The 19,794-nt window shown below is 48.5% G+C and overlaps 1 protein-coding gene across 8 annotated transcripts in view; it reads right to left on the bottom strand.

The window, feature by feature from the left end:
• The window catches only part of Src (SRC proto-oncogene, non-receptor tyrosine kinase), a 67,650-nt gene that overhangs the window by 15,249 nt on the left and 32,607 nt on the right, over positions 1–19,794 (bottom strand). For 7 of the 8 annotated variants that reach the window (XM_028786564.1, XM_028786565.1, XM_028786563.1 and 4 more), the window contains exons 2-3: positions 17,613–17,681; positions 429–607 (exon numbers count right to left, since the gene is read on the bottom strand). The gene's annotated coding sequence lies outside the window, so the exon portion shown is untranslated. Of the gene's footprint in view, positions 1–428; positions 608–8,478; positions 8,588–9,460; positions 9,505–17,612; positions 17,682–19,794 lie in introns of those variants that run through there. The other variant, XM_028786569.1, reaches the window with a different exon arrangement.

Raw genomic sequence — 19,794 nt, forward strand, 5'->3', positions numbered from 1 at the left:
AGGAAGGAAGGAAGGAAGGAAGGAAGGAAGGAAGGAAGGAAGGAAGGGCGAGCAACAAAAATGTTTCACGTCACATCCTCCTTTCGGAGGGGTCCCCAGATCCTTTCATGAGCACCCAGACTACTGTACTCCCTTGGTTAAATGTAAGCCCCTCTTCTTTTAATTCCTGAATTGCACACTGGTACACAGTGAGGTATGCAACAGGTGCTTAATAAACAACCAAATGATACACAGTGAGGTATACAACAGGTGCTTAATAAACAACCAGATGAATGATGAACAGGGAGAGAAAGTCTGAGAGATCCCGGGACCCGGACACACAGAGGGGCAAGTGGAAGGACCCATGGCACCCGAGGCGGGCTACCCTTCACATCTGTGCCCAACCCAGGAAGCTGGGCTGGGGGCTCCCCTCTCTCATCTCCACTCACCTGATAGGTAGCAGGGCTACCCCAGTGGATCTGGGGAGCAGTCTGGGGGCTTGGCACAGACAGACACCAGCTGTAGTATCCGGGGTCTTGGCCTAAAGACTCTGCTCCACCTCTCCTGCTCTGCGTCCCTAGGCGAGCTGCCCCCTTTCTCTGGGCCTCAGCATCCACATCGGCAGAGACTGTGGGGATGGGAACATGAAGACCGTTAGAGCTCACACACAGAGGAGCAGACCCCCACCTGACAAAATGCCCTTTGACCTCTCCAAAGATCTTGGGATTGAGAAGAAGGTGGGTGGCCACAGTGGTTTGGAAGGCTCTGGAACCCAATTCCCCAGCTCTGGTGTCAACTATCTGGTCTGCACTGGTGTGGACATCGTCCCCTATACTATGTCTTCCCCTTATGTGACAGAGCTATGACATGGCCAAATGGGGCCACAGCAGGAGTCACCCTGCACACCAGCAGTCACTGGCATGTGTTCTGGATGTGCCACCAGGAGGGGGTGGCAGAACTGACCACTCTTTTGGGCTGCAGGAGGCCTTGGCACTAGTCTAGATCTCCTCAAAGAACCCTGACCGGAACAAGTCTCCTCAGTTGTACTCGGTACCGAGCTCTGTGGCTCCTACCCATGGGGACCTGGGTGGCTCCTACCCATGGGGACCTGGGTGCAGCAGTCAGTCCCATACCCTCAGAGGTACAGAGGTGCATACTGGGTGTGGCTCAGGCTGACACCCAGACTCAGAGAACGTGGGCTGTGGACACCTGCCCATTGGCCCGAGGGATCACTAGATATCCCTGAGGGCCAGGCCAGCAGTGGGCATTCAGGAAAGGCCTGTTTCCATAGCAACCATCCCTCCAAGTCACAGTGCCCATCAGCACTGACAAACTCGGTGTCCTGAGAGGTCTGTCGACAGACGGGTTTCCCTGCAGCCCAGTCCACCCACTCAACCTCGGTGCAGCCATATAGTTCCCGGATATCGAGTCCTTGACTAGCCACTCCAGAAGGACTTTGAGAAACAATACAAAATATAAAAACAGATTTTAAAATAAAACCTATTTACAAGATACAAAGAATTATCTGCAAGAGCTTTCTCTAGAATTAACACAGCTGTACATGGTGTGTCCCCTGTCGCTGGAGAGGATCAAGAATGGGCTCCCGGCAGATGTGCCTGCAGAGGGAGAGCTAGACCTGGAAGACATGTGTGCGTCTTTTGAGGATACAGACCATGGGCTTGAGATCTTACCCTAACCAAGGGAAGCATGCACCTCCCCAATACACAGAAGGGTAAAGTGGGGCCTTTACGGCGAAGCCGGGGCACCTGGACCATGGCTGCAATGCTGGCTTGTGGGGTGCGGGGGTAGGATCTGTCAGTGGCAGAGATCTGTGGTTAATGTTTGCCATGCAGACACCAGTTGTCTGAAAAGGCAGCTAGGTCAGGGGGCAGCCCAGGGGAGGCTGCAGCCACTCCTCAGTGCCCTCACACTGAGGGCAGTCAGAAACATAGGACACCAAGGGATTGTGGGAGAGTAAAGATACCCTCAGCCACACTATGCAAGTCTCCCTCCAGCCAAGAGTCCGTAGTTCCAACACAAGCAGCGGACTCTGCCAATGTTGGTAACTTTCCTTCTATACAGGGGTATTTCAAATAAGGACCAAAGTTGGACCAGCTAGATAGCTCAGTAAAGCCCCTGTGAAGCCTGGCAACCACAGTGAAGAAGGATCCAACCCCCAAAGTTGAATTCTGACTTCTCCACATGCTATTGACATGTGTGTGCACACACACATATCAAGCACACATAATAACAAATAAATACATAACTAGCAACAAACCATGGCAAAGGCCCAAGATTACATGACCTTTGAGTGTGACCTTTCTCCTTTTCCACCTAAACCTGCCTCTTTCTAGGCATCTCCATCCTCGTTTAGAGCCGGAGGCCCTTGTTCCACCCGCTTAGCCCGTGGTTTCACCATCACTCTGTAATCCTCCCCAGGGTGCCAGAATCACCCTAGGATCTCATCCAGGAGGGAAATGGGCTAGAAAGAAGCCTCCTGGTTAAGACAGGTTCAGATCCCTGCACCCACGTGACAAGCCTGGCATCTGGCAAATGTCTGAAACACTGAGACGGAGGGATCCAGAGCCCTCTTCCAGCATCATAAGTAATAAATCTTTTCTTTTAAAGAGAACAAGAGGGCTGGAGAGATGGCTTGTGGGACTGCATAAGGGTATCCTGGGTCATGGTTGAGCAGGTACTTAGAACCCCGAGATTCTCCGTGGAATTCTGCGTGAGAACCGGCAGGAGTTCGGTCCCTCCCATCATCTAGGATCCTGAAAAACAGTCACACCTCCATAGAGTCACATAGGCCAGGCTATAGGCCTCAGGCCCTAGAGATTTACATACTAATGAAGGCCAGAGGGCAGAGCAAATTAAACATTCCTCCCCCAGATCCTCCCCCAATCCTCCCCCTTTCTCCCTCCCTATATAACTCGGGACTGCCCTGAGTTTTTGGGGGCACGCCTAGATCCATCTATTATCCGTCATGACAATAAATCTTTTTGGAACCAAGGATTTCCTCGTGTTATTGGGGCCTGCCGCCGCCAAGGCCCTCAGGCCGCTGGAACCATAAGATCTCCCTCCCTGATGTGGGACCTTTTTAAATTTTCCCGACAATGGCTCAGTGGTTAAGAGCATGGACTGCTCTTCCAGAGGTCCTGAGTTCAATCCCCAGCAACCACATGGTGGCTCACAACCATCTGTAATGGGATCTGATGCCCTCTTCTGGTGTGTCTCACATATATAAGATAAATAAATCTTAAACAAAAAAATAAAATAAAGAGAACAAGGAAGCCAGGCACAGTGGCACATGCCTTTAATGCCAGGAGGCAGAGACAGGCAGATCTCTGTGAGTTCAAAGATAGTCTAGTCTACACAGTGAGTTCAAGGCCAACTAGGCAAGACCTTATCTTAGAAATAAAGGGGCAAGGAGCAGGCAAAATACAGGGGAGACAAAGGAAGCAGGATCCTTTAGAAATGTAATGAGCAGGGTAATTCCAAAAGCCTCCAAAATCCTATCCACAGCTACAGGGAAGAGACCAGGGGCTTCAGAAGTCCCACCAGCATCTGGGTGTCTGGCCCCTTTCATATGCGCCTCTCTTTCTATTAAGCCTCAAGTTCAAATCTATATTCATATCTCTGTGTGCCTGTCTATGTGTGTATGTGTGTGTGCGCACACTTGAGAAGTATGCATGTTTCTGTGTACACATGAGGGGTCGCACATGGTGAAATCAGACGCTGGCATGAGGACCTTCCACAGTTGCTTCTTCACCTGATCTTTCCCAGACAGGGTCTCACATAGCCCAGGCTGACCCTGAACTTACTCATGGTAGAAGATAACCACCTGATCCTGCTGCCTACTCACCCCAAGCGCTGAGAGCACAGGTGTGCACCACCTCATCCTGGCCTACGCATGCAAGATGAGCAGTCTACTGACACTCTTTTCTTTCCTTTTGTCTTTTAAATGATATTTTTTATGTACATCAGTGTTTTGCCTACACATATGTCTGTATGAGGGTATCGGATCCCCTGGAACTGGAGTTCCAGGAAGTTGTGAGCTGCCATATGGGTACTGGGAATTGAACCCAGGTCCACTGGAAGAACAGCCAGTGCTTTTAACCACTGAGCCATTTCTCCAGCTCCCCTAAATTATCTTCTTAATAAATTCAACTCTGCTCTATACTGACTCCTCCTGGAATTCTTTTCTGCAGTTCCATGTGAGTGGAGATTTCTAAGAACCCGGCAGGCTGCGGCAGGCTGTAGCAGGCTGCGGCAGGCTGCAGTGGGGAATCTCTGTGAACGGGTCTACAGCACAGGACCACAGGGAATGGATGAGAGGAACACTTGGAGGGCCTGTCCCGGCCTTTGAGGATGGTAACTAGACCAAGTGGACTTAGGAACTGTTGTCTATGAGGAGGCTCCGGACCAAGGTTCTTAGATGCCAGGCTCCCACCCTGAATAGCACCCACAATAGAAAGACCGTTACCAGCTGTTCTGGAAACATTTGCAAGGTAAATAGAAGACAGAGCACAGCCATACAAAGCTGCACCCTGCTTAGCCACTGAAAGGGTTATGTTACAGAAACCACTGGGTGTCCATGTCCAAACCCTCCAGAAGCTGGGCCCCACTCAGCTCTTTAAAAACACAGAATCCTCATGAGCACCCAGAATGTGGGTGTTAACAGCATCCTTAGTTCACTGATGGGAGGCCCAGGCACAGAGAAGTTCAAGAATTTGTCTGAAGGCACACAGCATAAGAGTTAAAAGATGAGGGTGGTTGTGGCAACAGCCACACAGGGCAAGCAGGAAAAGGGCTGCTTGAGGGGTCTGGTGGGAACTCAGGGCTCCTCAGGCCCACTCTCTCCTCCTTGTAGCTGGGGAGTGCACCAACAAGGACTTTAGCAGTATTGGGGGGGTCATATAGAGTGGGGCTGAGGCTCCCTTTGGAGAGTGTCTCTCCTGGAGCTTAGACCCAGACCTCAAGCTTTCCTGGAGTAGGGGTGTGGCATCTGCCCAGTCACCATGAGTCACCTATTTGAGGGAGGCCCCATCTCTTCCACACTTGCAAGTTATGAGGTAGAGATAGGTCCTTGAGGGCCAAAGGGAAGCAGTGAAGGATGTAAACTGAGGTCCCAAAAGGAAGGTGGCCCTTTCCCGTGGGTCAGGTGCCTGACCACAGACTCCTGATTAATTCCACCACAGGGGGACTTCCACATCTCCTGCCATACCCCAGCCCAATAGACCAGGTCCTGCCTAACCCAGCATCTCCCTAACTCTGCCCCACCCCCTGCACAGGTCAGCCTCGCACCAATACTTGCAGAGGCCAGGCTCTGGGTGCCAGATGCTACAGCACGGAACCCTGAGAAAACTCCAGAATCTTCCTCCGATGAAACCTGCCTCAACCCAGCCCCGTCCCTCAAGCCAGGGCCCCACCATCCTCAAAGACACAGCCGTGGCGTCCCCTCCTACCCATCCTAAAGCCAGAGTCATCTCTACAAACCACACAAGCCTAACGGTTCTCCCCAGAAAACCAGTAATAACTGCGTGTGCATCAGTGGAGTTTAAACAAACAACGGCCTGTTGGCCCTGAGGAGGCTGGACAGCACCCAGTTTGGAAAGATGCTCCTGCCTCATTGTCAAAGTAAAGAGAAAGATGTAAAGATCATGGCCTCCTGGCAGCAGGAGACACCTCCACTGGCATCATGATGCCTTGTTTTCCTCATCTGCAAAGTTGGTTCAGTCTCACCAACTACCCCACAGGGTTGTCAGGGCTGGAGATGACCCAGGCGCTGGGCTCTGTGTTGCCCACGGCAAGCAGGATTACTGTAGTGTGACTGTTTGCTCGTGTGTCTGCAGGCAGATATACACATGCTGGAGGCTTAGAGAAAGTTCTGGAAGAGTCCCCAAGTCTTTACAATGGTTCATCTGACAAGGTGTTGGGCTGGAAAAGGGAAGTCCCCCTTTTACTTTATATCCTGCTTCAGGTGATAGCTGAAATACTCATGATGATAATTACTATCTACAACACCAGGGATGAAACCTGAGGTCTTGTGCTCACTAGGCAAGCAGCCTAGGACCACTGAGTACTTAATAACACTCAAGAGTACCCCACAATCCCCCTGTGGTGAGAACTAAGTGGATGGCCCAGAGTCCCTGATCTGCTCCGGGTACGGCTCCCACTACCCAGGACTCCACACTCCCTCTCTGGGAGGCTCACAGTGGTCCTTCTCCCCTGAAGAGTGTTTCATCTTCTCAGGGTGAATGTAACCAGGCGTGGCAGGGCTGTGATGAAGATCTCACTGGAGCAGGGCACGGGTTTGCAGCTAACTCAATCTTGTCATGGTTGCCATGGTTGCCATGGTGTCCTTGGAGATTCCCACCTTTCAAATGGGCATGGGCTGGGGCATGAGTCAGAAGAGGAAGCCTCCCTGCCCTGCACTCATGAGCCCTCAGTTCCACCCCCAACACCACAGTAAAAACAGACAGACAGACAGAGAGACACACAGACACACAGACACACACGCACACATACATCATACATTCATAAGACAGAGGGGATTATACAAGTCTGACATCTGGAACTGAGTCCGTGTGACAGGGAAGAATTGGTTTCTGATGAACTCTGTCCTTACAGGGGAGGGGGGAACAGTCCAAGAAGGGTTGGAGGGGCCAAACACAAAGCCAGTGCTCACCAGGGACTCTCCACTGTCCCTGCGGCATAGGAGAAGCCACAGCCTGGCCCACAGCAACAGAGGAAATGAAGGCTGCCAGATGCGCCTCCGAGCCCTGCCCACCACACAGATGCCCCCATTGCCCGAGGCATCACAAGCATCAAAAGGCAATCACAGCCCTGGAGCCCTAGTGCCAGGGCAGGTGCCAGCTCAGCTTCTCCTAGGCACACAGACTAGGCAGGCCTCAGTTTACCCCCTCTACAATGGAATGATATTCCTGCTCAAATGAGCTTGCCGTAAGGAAGACACAGGTGTTTGCAAGGTGGGAAGCAATGAAGAAGTATCTGCTGATATCACCATGTCTATGGAAGACCCACCCTGACCTCTGACCTCTCTTTGATTGCTCTCACCATCAGACAAAGACCTCCCAGTGCCTCATCAAGCACTAAGGTAGGGACTGGAAAAGAAGTCAGAGTGATCATCTGTAGAGGTACAGATGGAGGCCGGAGGGAACCAGAGCATGCACCCTGCTGAGCAGAGAGCCGATGGAGTCAGAGGTTGAGTATGGAGTGCTCTTGCATAGGCCTCACATCCAGTTTCCAGCTTCTATATTTAAAGAGCCCACAGACACCTGCACCCCAGTTCTAGGGGTCTCCGTGGGCACTAAGGAGTACATACCCATACACAGTAACATAATTAAAAACAAAACACACCTTTAAAAAATGAACATATGGAAAAACAGTCACATGCAAAGTGAATCACACACAATGACAGAAAGCTAAAAACCAGTAAGATATTCACACACCAATAGTGTCAAAAAACAAAATGAAAGAAAGCTCAGCATTACAAACAGCCGTTATTCCCATACAACCTTCAAGCTGAGTGTGAGCCCTGTAAAGTCCCTAATGAGATGTCAGGCATCAGTGGTGCACGCCTTCAATGCCAAGACTCAGGAGGCAGAGGCAGTGGCTCTCTGTGAGTTCCAGGCCAACCAGGGGTACATAGTGAGATCCTGTCTCAAAAACAAAAAAACAACAAGAAACCCTACTGGGATTTATAAAATACATTTTATTTTATGTATACAAATATTTGTTTTTAATGTACAAATAATGCACCTTGTGCCTGTGACCAAAGATGTCAGAAAGGACACTGGGTCCCTGGGAACTAGAATACAGGCAAGCGTGAGTCACTATGTGAATGCTGGAAACTAATATCAGGTCCTCTGTAAAGTGGCCGGTGCTCTTAACTTCTGGGCCATTTGTCTAGGCCTGATTTATTTTATTTTATTTTATTTTATTTTATTTTATTTTATTTTATTTTTGAGACAAGGTCTCTTTTGTCCAGACAGCCCTGGCTGTCCTGAAACTCACCATTTAGATAATTAGACCAGGCTAGCCTTGAACTCACAGAGATCCTCCTGCTTCTGTCATCTAAGTGTTGGGATTAAAGGCATGCACCATCATGCCTAGCATAAGTAATTATTTTTAAAGACTTAAGTTTCTTTAGAAGAAGAAGATAAATCAGTTCATATAAAAACCTTACATATAGCCAGGCGTGGAGGCACACAGTTGTTAACCCAACACTCGAGGCAGAGGGAAGAAGACAGTGAATTCAAGGCCATCCTGAGCTACGAAAAGGCTTTGTCGAAAGAAAAAAACGTCTGCCTGGCTTGACAAACAAATGTAAACTAGAAAAAAAATTTGCAACTCATGATAGACAAGAGTGTTTTTCCTTAATAAATAAAAAGCTCACACAAAATTAAAAAAAAAAAACAAAAACAAAAACACAGACAGTTCACAGGAAAAGCAAACTGAGGGAACCTTACACACCTCAAGACTCCTCAGATAAAAGATGATTAGAACCACAGTGGCCTCCCAGGAACAGCATATCCACATTCTCCTCAAGCGTGCATGCACGTTGTCCAAGTCAGACCATATGCTATGACAGAAAACAGGGCTCAATACATTTAAAAAAAACAAAAAACAAAAACAAGTCACACAAAGTGTTTCCAACCATGACAGAGCAGAATCAATCAATAAAAAAGATATTGGGGGACCTCACAGGTGAAGGCTATAAAATAATAGAAAAGAATTAGGAAAGAAAACAAAAGCACAACACAGCAAGAGGCTGGATGGAGCAAGCAGGGACCTTGGAGAGAACTTGGCAGGGTAAATGTCTCTACTCAGATCCATACGCTGGCCTGCCACAGTCAAAACAAACTAAACGCAAAGCGAATGAAATGAAAGAAATAGTGGAGCTCAGCACGGGACTGATAGAGCAGAAAAATAGCAGGAAGAATCAAAAAACCAGGCTGGTGATTTTTAAAAGACCACCAATGAAGCTCTGCTAGCTGCCGAGCAGGGAGAAAGCGCTCAGGTCACTCAGGTCGGAATGAACGCAGATCGGCAAAGCCTTAGGAATCAGATGAGCAGGCTGCAGTGAGGGTGCCTGTGATCCCTGCACTCTGGAGGCTGAGGCTAGAGGACTGTGAGGCCAGCCTGAGCTACATAATGAAAACCTATTAGAAGGGTGGGGAGACTCAGAAGACAACCTGTGGGATTCAAATCTCTCCTTCTATCGTGTGGGCCCTAAGGACTGAACTCAGGTCACCAGCCTTGGCAGGAAGTGTCCTTGCCCTCTGAGCCATCTTGTTGGCCCTAAATCAGTAAATTTTTCTATTTGTGTATGTCTGTGCCTGCAATGTGTGCATGGAAGCCAAAAAAGTGTCAGGTCACCTAGAGCTAACGTTACGGAAGGTCACACGACTCCCAACATGGGTATTTCACTGGAAGAGCAGCAAGCATTACTAACCACTGATTCATCTCTCCTGGCCCTGAATTAGTCATTTTAAAACTTCCCTTAAAAAGGCCCAGGCCCAGATAGCTTCACCGGTGAATTCTCTTGACATTAGCCAAATGACTAGGAGGCTTCAGAGGTGGATTGGGCCAGATACATAGGGAGGGTTAAGGCCAGTTCTCCATCAGGACACAGATCCAATTCACTCCATGAAGCCAGTGTCCCTGGAACTGCAAAAAGACATCCTAAGGAAATGACAAGCTGACATATCTCAGAATCCAGAAGTTAAAAACTATCCACAGACAACAGGAAAACTGGCTCAGACACATATGAAAGAATCAACACCAGGCCAAGATTCCCTTTTAAAAACCAGTGACTAACACACCCACCCCCATACAGAAGAAAACCACATGATGATCTCAATGTGCGGTAATCTAAACACACACGGAAAAGACGTCTGCCGTAACCCCACACCATCCCACCACAAAACACACAAAAAAGGAGTGGGCCATACCTGAGATTCCAGCGCTCAGAAGACAGAGGCAGAAAACCACTAGTTTTCAGGCAATCATGGGCAATGTTAACAGAGACTATCGAAGAATAGGGGGGACAGGAAAAGGAAGTGGGAGAGGAGGAGGGAGAAAGCAGTGTGACAGAGGTAGAGGAGGCAAGTGGAGAACTCCCTCACCTGAAACAGAGCATCTAGAAAAGTCACAGCTCATGTGGTGCTAATGATGACAGACAGACAGGAAAGCCCAGATGTCCCCAGCAGCACTTCTGTTTGAAGCTGTACTTAGAGCTCCAGTCAGGGCAGTGAGAAAGTAACAGACAAAGCCTACAGACTGAGAGGGAAGGCGTCAAGTTATGTCTACTTGCAGATGACGTTACTGGTTTGTTTGATTGCTTGTTTGCTTGTTTGTTTGTTTGTTTACTTTTGAGACAGAGTCTCAAGTAGCCCAGGATGGCTTTGAACTCTAACACTGGCTCTGAACTGATTCTCCTGCCTCCATCTCTTAAATTCTGAGATGACAGGCACATGCCACCATACTGAGCCAACGTGATCTCATTAACAAAACGCTAAGGAGTCTACTAAAACTCTCACAACTAGTGAGTTCAGGAAGGTCACACATTATAGGATCAACCTGTAAAATAGAGCTCATGAGATGGATGGCTCAGTGGGTAAAGGTGCCTGCTGCCAAGCCCCACATCCTGAGTTCAAGCCCCAGGACCCATACAGTAGGAGGAGAGAACCATCTTCCAAAAGTTGTCCTCTGACCTCCACTTACATGTCATGGTACATGCACACATGTGCATATACAAAATAAAAGATTTTACAAACTGTGATGGCTATTCCTGGTTGTCAACTTGACTACATCTGGAATGTACTACAATCCAGAAATGGTGGGCACACCTGTGATCCAGATCTTGAGGCTAGAAGACACAGGTTTCTGACCTGGATCATGACTTAGAGATCTTGAGGCATAGTGGCCAAAAAAGTTTAGGCCTAGGCAAGGTTGTACATGCCTTTAATCCCAGCAGACAGAGGCAAGCAGATCTCTGAGTTCAAGGTCAGCCTGAAACAAAGCATGTTCTAGATCCAGGCCTGGTTCTATACACCTTTAATCTGGGCCACACCTTCTACTGGAGACCTACATTGGACATTTGAAGAGGGAAGATTTCACTCTTCTTCACCTGCTTGTACTTACTTGCCAGCATTTCTGTTGACTTCTACAGAAGACCAGCTTAAACAACTAGCCTCGTGGGACTGAGCAACTACTAGATTCTTGGGCTTCCCATTCACAGCTGCCCACTGTTGGGTTAGTTAGACTACAGACTGTAAGTCCTTACAATAAATTCCCTTAATATAGAGAGACATTCCATGAGTTCTGTGACTCTAGAGAGCCCTGACTAATACACAGAACTTTTTCAATTGAGCTTGGCGTATGGCTTAACATACAGTGCTCGTCAGCTATGCATATGGCCTTGGCTTTCATCCCCAGCCTCACAAAATACAGAGATGCACTTCTATACACTAGCAGCCAATAAACCAAAACTGAAAGTAAGAATATCCCATACAATCAGAAAATCTCGAACAAGGTAAACAAAAGAAAGGCAAGACCTAAGCTCCCATAGGCTACGATCCTGCAGTAAGAAATTTAAGAGCTAATTAAAGGAAGGCTTCCCCTGTTCCCAGGTCATGAGAGCAAATACTGGTCAGAGGCTGGGCTGGGAAGCGACATCAGCAAGACACTCGCCACACAGTCATGAAGACCTGCGTTTGAGCGCCACCACCTGTAAGCTCAGCTCTGTGGAGGAGAAACAAGCAGATCCCTGGTACCCACTTGCAGCAGCCCAGCCTCCTAGGAGAACCCAAATCAGTGAGAGAACCTATCTCAAAATGACAGGAATGACAGCTAAGGAACCTCTGGGTCATCCCCAAACACACACACATGAATGCATGTATACACAGCACACATGCACACACAAAAATGGCAATACACCCACCCTATCAACTGGGGGGTCCATGCTGACCTCTCTACGAATCCTGACAGCCTGACTTTAAGATACACATGGAAAGTCAAGATACCAGGAATTGTCAAAAACATCCTGAAATGGAAAACACAGATTGAGAAGTCACACGTCTTTAACCTGAGGTCATCACAACAGTGTGGACTGTGACACGCACAGCCTTGCAACCCTATGGGACAGCTTCAGGGCTGACATGATGGCCCAGAGGATAAGGTGATTGTTCACAAGCCTGAGGAGCTGAGTTCAATCCCCAGAGCACATAGAAAAGTAGGGAAGTGACTACAAAGCTGTTCTCTGAACTCCACAAGTGCATCATGATGTGTGTGTGTGTGTGTGTGTATGTGTGTGTGTCTGCACGTGCACACACACACACACAATTAATAACAATAAATAAATTTCAGAAAACGAATACACTTTCAGAGTCGAATAACATTACTAGGACACCAAAATAACTCAGTAGTGACAGCAATCTTTCAACAAAGGCTGCTGGAACAACTGAGCGACCACAAGTGACAGCAGAACATTTGACAGCTTCCTCCAACGAAACACAAAAATGGCTGGAAACGGACCACAAGCCTGAACCTAAGAGGCAAAATGAAAAGCTTGCATGAGGATAGTCAGGCATGGTGGAACACACATTAATCCCAGGACTCTGTGAGTAGAAGCAGAGATACCAGCCTCTGCTTCGAAACAAGCTTGAGGCTAGCTTAGGCTACAAGAGGCCCTGTCTCAAAGAAACAAAGACCCGAAAGGAAATATAGGTAAAAGCTTCATGACCTTAGGCATGATTTCTCATGCAGGGCACTCAGGACCCAAGCAACAGAAGGAAACTAAGCCCCCACTTATCCTAACTTAGAATCCTGATGTTCTTCCAGAGGACACCCTTAAGAAAGCAAAGAGAGGAGCCAGATGAGGTATAGCAGGATAGGAACCCCAGCATGTGGGAAGTTGAGATAGGATCACGAATTGGAGGCTAGCCTGGGCTACATAGTAAGGCACGTTATGGTTAGTGTTAATTGTTAACTAGACAGAATCTAGATTCACTAGGGAGGCAGGCCTGTGGAAAAGACTGTAGGAGAAAATTCTGACTGTTTTAGCTGAAGTGGGAGACATGCCCACTATGGGTGGCACCATTCCCTGGCTGCGATGCTGGACTGTTTAAGTGGAGACTGGAGGCTGGGCAGCAGCCTTTGTTCACCCTTCTGCTTTCTGACTGTGGATTCAATGTTATCAGCTGGGTCAAGCTCCTGCCACCTTAGCTCCCCTATCATGATGGAGTGTGCTCTTGAAATGCGAACCAGAACCCTTTCTCCCTTAGGCTGCTCTTGTCAGAGTGTTTTGTCACACAACAGGAAATGAGACTCAGATAACTCCTGAACAAAACAAAACAAACAAACAAATAAACAAAAAAAAACAGAAGATATTCCAAAATCATGTAACAAGGGATTTATATCTAGATGATAAGGAAACCTAGACCATCAAGATGGGCTCAGATGGGTAAAAGTTTCCTGCCAAGTCTAAAAATATTGAGTTCAATCCCCAGGACCCACATGGTAGGAGGAGCAAAACTACTCCTGAAGGCTGTTCTCTGTGCTGTGACAACATCTGGACACCACACACACACACGCACACACACACACCAATCTTCCAATATTTTAAAAAATGTCTAAGGCTAGAGAGATGGCTCCGTGGTTAAGAGTGTTTGTTATCCTCTCGGAGGACCAGGATTCGGTCCCCAGTTAGGCAGCTCACATCCACTGGTACCTCCAGTTCCCAGGAAGCTGACAACCTCTACCGGCCTGGGAGAGAATCTATACTCATGCACATCACACACATAAACACATAAGTTAAAAAAAAATCCTGGGCTGAGGGCTGAATGGCAGCACACTGGGCTGGCATGAGTGAGAGCCTATAGGTACAACTGAACAACAAACAAACCCAAGTTCAAAATGGGCAAAGGACACCAATAGGTGTTTCTCCTCCAGAACTAGCCTGCAGCTGACATGGACAGAAGCTCATCGCCAGAACCCACGAGAAAAGTCAGTCATGAGAGATGCTGTGTCCTGCCCACAGGACATCTGTCATCAGAAAGGCAGCCAGCACCAAGCACTGTCAGGAACATGGGGGCACCTTCTTCTATGATTGTGGGGCATCAAGTGATACAGTCATTTGAAAAAACAGTCTAGCCTTCCATTAGAAGGTTCAATGGGGGACTTACCACGCCATCAAGGAAGTGCACTCCCAGGTGCACATCACCAGAAATTAAAAGACACAAGCACACAGAAACCCATGTGCCACAGCACACAGGGTGGCATTCACCGTGGACCCACAATGAAAGAACCCAATGCCCAGCAACAGATGAGCACATGAGTAGACTGTACACATGCCAGGTACTACCACAGGAATAACACCAGGCTTAGAGCCCACAGCTGTGCTTACCCACTGCCTGAGTTCCACTCGGAAAGTCTGTCTGTCTTTCTCCTCTTCTGCCTCCCTCAGCCTGGCACTCAGGCACTGTTGGAATCCTCACTTCATCCCTAACCCCATGCAGCTGGCTGGCGGACACCCATCACAGAGTCCACCTGGATTCCAGACCTCCCCTCAGGAAGCATGAGTTTCCCTTATTCTTATCCATCGCCCTCTTCCTGGCGCCTGAGGTCTTCAGCTTGCCTGTCCTGTTGTTTATCTCTTAAACTCCAAAAAATTACACATATGCATACACACACATGATTTCAAAATAAAATGAATACATTAAAGGGACATGGTAACTTCCACGTTCATCACAGCAGTATTCATAATAGGCAGAAACAGCTCAAGTGTCTGCCAGCCAGTAAATAAAGGACGAAGCTGTCATTTGAACCAACATGGAGGGCATGTGGAAAGTGAAATATGCAGGCACCAAAATACCTGATCTCACTCACACGTGGAGCCTTTAAAAATTGCTATCATAGGAGCTGGAGAAACAGCTCAGCAGTTAAGAATATTGGCTGTTCTTACAGATTTCAGTTCCCAGCATCCATATGGCAGCTTACAACCATCTGTAGCTCCAGCTCCAGAGGAATGTCGCCCACTTCTGGCCACCTCAGGTACCTGTACCCACATGCACATACACACATATACACACATTTAAAATAAAATAAACATTTTTTAAAAACTTTGACCTCATGGGCTAGAGAAATGGATCAGCAGTAAAGAGAACTGACTGCTCTTTCAGAGTTCTGAGTTCAATTCTCAGCACCCACATGACAGCCTACAAGAAGTCTGTAACTGTAATCCTATGGGATTCAGTGCTTACTTCTGGTGTGCATATATACCTGCAGGCAAAACATCCACATATATTATATAATACACACATATATATGTACATATGTACGTACATCTTTTTTTAAAATGTTGTTATCATAGAAGCTAAGATAGAATACTACTACTTTTCACTTTCCTGAGGAGGAAGTGAAAAGAGGGGATGAGGAGAGACTGACCAATGTGTAGGATGTTCTAGTTGGTTAGGTCGAAGAGGTCCCTGTGTGCCTTCAACTGAACAGTTGGATTGCCAATAGGTAGCAATGCACTGCACACTTCAAAAAGCTGCAAGAAGTAATTCTGAATGTGGGAACCCAGAGAGACAGAGTGTCTGAGGAGACAGGTTCACTTGGGTTTGATCATTATAAAACACAGAGGGGCTACAGCTGTAGGTTACGATGGAACAACTAACTGCCTAGCAGGAGTGAGGGAAGGCTGCATCTCAGCCCAGAATCAATCAATCAATCAACCAATCAATCAATCAATCAGACATGTTATCTATAAACACACAATTTTTATGTCAATTTAAAAATATTTTCATTACATTTCATTTTTTGAGATTTATTTTATGTGAGCGTTTTGTCTTGCATGTATGTCTGTGTAGTGCGTGTGCATACCTTGTGCCCAAGGAGTGCAGAAGAGGGCATTGAATTTCCTGAAATTAGAGTTATCACCACATGAATGCAGGGAATTGATCCCAGGTCCTCTGGAAGAGCAGCAAGTAAGTGCTCAAAACTGCTGAGCCATCTCTTTAGCCCCTGCATTTATTGTCATCTGTGTGTCTGTGTGTGTGTGTGTGTGTGTGTGTGTGTATGTGGGTGTGTGTGTGTGTGTGCTTGGGGGGGTACACCTGTCATTGTATGCATGTGGACATCAGAAGACAAATTGGAAGAGTTAGTTCTCTCTCCCATGTGGGCTCCAGGGATCACACTCAGGTTGTGAGCCTCGATGGCAAGCATCTTTACCTACAGACCCATTTCACTAGCCTCAAAAACATCTCAATGTGTGCATACATACATATATGTATACATATACATGTGTGTATATGTATAGACAGACAGACAGACATGGGCTGGGGAGATGGTGGTATGGATAAAGTTCCTGTTACATAAGCATGAGGACCTGAGTTCAGATGTCCAGCACTTAGGCCAGGCATGGCAGCACATGCCTGTGACTCTAGCAATGGACACCATGACAGGCAGACCCTGGGGATTTCCTGACCTAGTCTAGCTGAGAGTGAGGTACAGGCTCAGTGAGAGACATGACCTCAAAAGATAAGATGGGCAAGCGACTGAGGAAGATGTCAGCTCCAGCTGGCATGTGTGCTCACAGGGCATGCATCCTTACATCCCCACGTGTGTGGGACTGCGTAAGGGTATCCTGGGTCATGGTTGAGCAGGTGCCTAGAACCCCGAGACTCTGCAGACTTGAACCGGCAGGAGTTCGGTCCCTCCCATCATCCAGGATCCTGAAAAGCAGTCACATCTCCATAGAGTCACATAGGCCAGGCTATAGGCCTCAGGCCCTAGGGATTTACATACTAATGAAGGCCAGAGGGCAGAGCAAATTAAACATGCCTCCCCCAATCCTCCCCCTTTCTCCCTCCCTATATAACTCGGGACTGCCCTGAGTTTTGGGGGGGTACGCCTAGATCCATCTATTATCCGTCATGACAATAAATCTTTTTGGAACCAAGGACTTCCTCGTGTTACTGGGGCCTGCCGCCGCCAAGGCCCTTAGGCTGCTGGAACCATAGGATCTTCTTCCCTAATGTGGGACCCGGCCTTCTTAAATTTTCCCCACACACGTGGAGAGATCCAGAGGACAGAGACAGACAGACATAGGGCATATCCACAAAATGAAATATTATTTGACAAGAAGTCTTGACACAACTGGCTAAATAATGCCCCAACTAAGTAGGTCTTGAAAATATGATGCTAAGTGAACAGAGCAAATCAACTCTGACAAGGACATGTGATGGGCCACTTCAAATGGACTAATCCCATGGGACGTTATCTCATCACTGTGACATTTTTTAAAGCCATCCTGGAAATCAATGTCCAACGGACAGATTGGCAAATTGATACTTCTATAATTTAGCCTCAAATCCAGTATCATCTCCAGCCTGGTAGGAGAGAGGCGACCACACATGCCTGCTACTTCTCCAGAAGACACTCTGTTAACACTACCCAAATTACAACTGCAGAGTTATGTCGTAAGTTCAAGACCAGCCTGGGCTACATGGTGAGCTGAGAGCTATCCAGCCAGTTGAAGGTTAGCCTAGGCTACGTAGTTAATTCAAACCAGCCTACATGAGACTGAAATACACCCAGCTTACCTGCCTTTGTTCAGCTCCTGGCTCAGCCTGTCATGGCTTCATTCAGCACTCTTGGTTCCGTATTCTGTCCTGCAAAAGGATGTCTGTCAGTGACTTCTCCACATGGCTGTGGTAAGTCACATTCTCTACCAGTGATCAATGTTACTATGGATACCAGGTGACTGTCTCACAGTCAGTGTGCTGTGTGTACTCCAGCAGCAGGGACCGGGCAGGCTTCCTACAGAGGCAGCCCCACACAAGGCAACAAGGTCCCCACAGTAGGCAAAGGAAGTCTTTGGATCACCCATCCCTGAAAGGTCACTGGCCTGAAAAGCTACTACACACCAGCTAGACGCACTAAGGGAGAACCACAGAGAGTGTGCTGTGACCAGCAGTGGTTCATCCAGTCCCAGCCCCACAGATCACACAGCACTCGCCCCTAGCCCAGAGGACAAACCCCAGAGCGACTCCCACGGACAGGCACCATGCTAAGGATGCTCCACCCATCCTCATGTGACCTGTGCCTTTGTGCAGATGGGAAAACTGGGGTAAAAAGCAGGGTTAGCTGTTTGCCTAAGGTCACGTGCCAACTAAGAAACAGCATTAGGAAGAAACAGGGATAGTCTGGGATCCATAGCCTCTATACCCAGGTCCATCTCATCATGAAGGTGACAGCAGGGCCTATGTCTGCCCTCACTCACCATCCCTTAGGCTGCTCTCAGCCCAGCCAGGACCCCCAGCAGCACCACTGAGCACTGGGGAAATGGGGTGCCTGCCATGGAGGAATGAATGCACAGGAAGTAGTGGGTAGACTGGGCAGTTTCAGGGCCCCCACAGGTACCTGCCCAGCCAGGCTGGGAGGGCCTCATGGTTGGGGGTGTCCTAGTGCCATTCTAGGGGGCAGCACACTAGCCTTGGCAAGCCTCTGAACCCCACTGCCAGCTCCCCAGCTCTCCCAGGCCCTGGCCGCAGGGACAGCCAGCCAGCCATGTTGGGCAAAGAAGCTAAGTCAGGGCCTGGGCCACTCTCTGAGGCCTAGCTATTGTCCAGCCTTTCCCCCAAGGTCACTGGTCCCAGATGACCTCATGGGGAGTCTTAAGCTCATGGGTCAGCTCATTTTTCCAAAGAGGAACAAAGACTAGACAGAAAGACAGGTACACACTTCAGGCCCCAGGAGCCCAGCCTCTTAGCCAGCGGGAGAAAGCATGGAAGCCTGTGGGGCTCAAAAATGGGACTCCAGCTGACACTGGGACAGGCCCCAGTAGTGCCCACTGTGGGCGGGTCAAAGGACCTAGGAGGGCGTCATCCCACACCCATTGGGTAGCCTCCTCTACAGCATCATTCTGGGGAAAGCTCCCATGGACAGGCACCTGCACTCTGACTGTCTTCAGTGTGGCGGACGGAACTCCCTGCTTTCCAGGGTAGCCTTTCACAAATGGCTTAGCAATGTGGAAAGGATGAAGGACTAAGAAAATACCCACATCAGCAGTGACGACTGAGACTTAGCATCTACTGAGTATCCTCACATAGCCCAGGCTGACCTCAAACTCACTATGCAGCTGAGGAAGAGCTTGAAGTTCTGAGCTCTTACCTTTACCTCCCAAATTCCATTTACATGGTGCTTGGCCCTTTTAGCTGAGCACCACGCCAGCTCATTTTGTGAGTTTTCTAGAGATAAGAGTCATGCTACATAGCACTGGAGAGCCTAGAATTCAGTAAGGAGACCAGGCTGACCTTGAACTCAGAAATGCCTGCCTTTGCCTCCTTCACAAGTACTGGGATTAAAGCCTGTGCCACCATATCAGACCCATGTGTCATTCTTCAGCCCATTTTACAGATGAGGTGAAGCAGATGAGTCTAAGATCCTGCGACAGCTGGTGGTTCCTATGACAACCCTCCCAGCTTTTCCAGCCAGCAGGCTGCCCCTAGGGGCTACAAAGGCTCTCAGAAAAGAGCCTGTGGCTGGGCTGGTCTTTCTCCTGGGTGAGATGGAAGCATGGGGCAGGGACAGACCCTCCTGTGGTTCCCACCACCCCAGGGGTCTCTCAGCAGTCTGCAACATCACAGTTTTACAGTTGAAGACTGGATCCAGGAGACTTCCTGGGGGCCAGGAAACCCTTCTTTTCCACACTGTCCCCGGACGCAGGGAGAGTAGGCAGGAGCTGGAGGGGTAGCTGAAGCTGAGGAGTCACTAGCACAAGGC

Source organism: Grammomys surdaster, unplaced genomic scaffold (genome assembly GCF_004785775.1).
Source record: "Grammomys surdaster isolate TR1022 unplaced genomic scaffold, NIH_TR_1.0 125561, whole genome shotgun sequence".
NCBI lineage: Eukaryota > Metazoa > Chordata > Mammalia > Rodentia > Muridae > Grammomys > Grammomys surdaster.